This window comes from Lupinus angustifolius, unplaced genomic scaffold (genome assembly GCF_001865875.1).
Source record: "Lupinus angustifolius cultivar Tanjil unplaced genomic scaffold, LupAngTanjil_v1.0 Scaffold_81_150, whole genome shotgun sequence".
In the NCBI taxonomy this organism is placed as follows: domain Eukaryota; kingdom Viridiplantae; phylum Streptophyta; class Magnoliopsida; order Fabales; family Fabaceae; genus Lupinus; species Lupinus angustifolius.
The window spans coordinates 14,025-15,430 of NW_017724041.1; positions in this window are offsets into that span (position 1 = coordinate 14,025).

Genomic DNA, 1,406 nt, shown 5'->3' on the forward strand with positions numbered 1-1,406 from the left:
AAGAACATGGTATCCCATACGAAAGAAGTGAATAACCTCTAGAACTTTTATTCAACAAGAATTTTCATTGATAACAAGAAGGAAGAAGATGCACCTATTTATAGTAAACTAAGTTGGTTAAAATACCTAACTAAACTAATTGAAATTAACAAATTTTATAAAAAGGAAAATAAAAGAAAATGGGCTTAAAACTAAAACCAAGCCCAATGAATTCAATACAAAATAAAAGCTGTAACAAAAAACAAAGAACAAATTTCTCATTTTCCACTTTTTCCTTCTTCTTCTTCTATTAATATATGAGAGTCATTCTTCAACTCCAACACTTCCCCACAAGCTAGAATGTGGATATCTAACATTTCTCACTTGGAACGCAGTTTCTTGCAAATACAGGGAGATAAAGACTTGATGAATATGTCTGCGGTTTGAGATAGAGTCGGGATTGAGAGTAGATGAATAAGCCCATATTTAATCTTCTCCCTTACTGAGTGGCAATCAACCTCGATATGCTTAGTCCTTTCATGAAAAATGAGATTATAATCTATATGAATGGCAGACTGGTTGTCACAAAATAGCACTATAGGCTTTGAGTGTCTTATCTTTAAGTCCTTCATGGGGTATACTAACCATTATGCTTCACAAGCAGCTAAGGTTATGGCCCTATACTCTGCTTCAGCAAAATACTTGACTACAACTTGCTACTTCTTGCTCTTCCATGAAATGAGTGCATTTCCAAGATAAAAACAATATCCAGAAATAGATTTTCTAGAGTCAGGACAACCTACCCAATATGAATTATTATAATCTGTAGGGAAAAATATTCTAGCACTGATTGAGCCTTTAAGATATCTCAATATCCTTTTGGCTCCCTCAATGTGAAGATTAGTAGACTTAGAAACAAATTGGCTAAAATGCCTAACTATAAAGCTTAAATCATGCCTTGTATGTGTTAAGTAGAGAATCTTACCCCATGAGTTTTCTGTAAATGGTAGGATCACTCAAAGGCTTCCCATTTTCATAACTAATTAATCTATTTGCATACTCCATTGGAGTAGAGTGGGGTTATGAACCCAACATTCCAGTGTCTTCTAAGAGATCAAGGGTATATTTATTTTGATATAAGGAAATCGCGTTATTAGACCTAGCTACTTCCATACCTAAGAATAATTTTAATTGACCAAGATCTTTTATACTAAATTCAATATCAACAAGGTTCTTGATATTGTTATTTCTGTGATACTATTTCCTACCAAAATAAGATCATAAACATACACTAGAATAGATGTAAAACTGAGATCAATAGACTTAATGAATAAAGATTGATCAGCAAAGGACTTTTGGTAACCAGATTGAAGAAGAAAACTTGTTAATTTGGCATACCATTGTCTATTGGCTTGTTTAAGTCCATA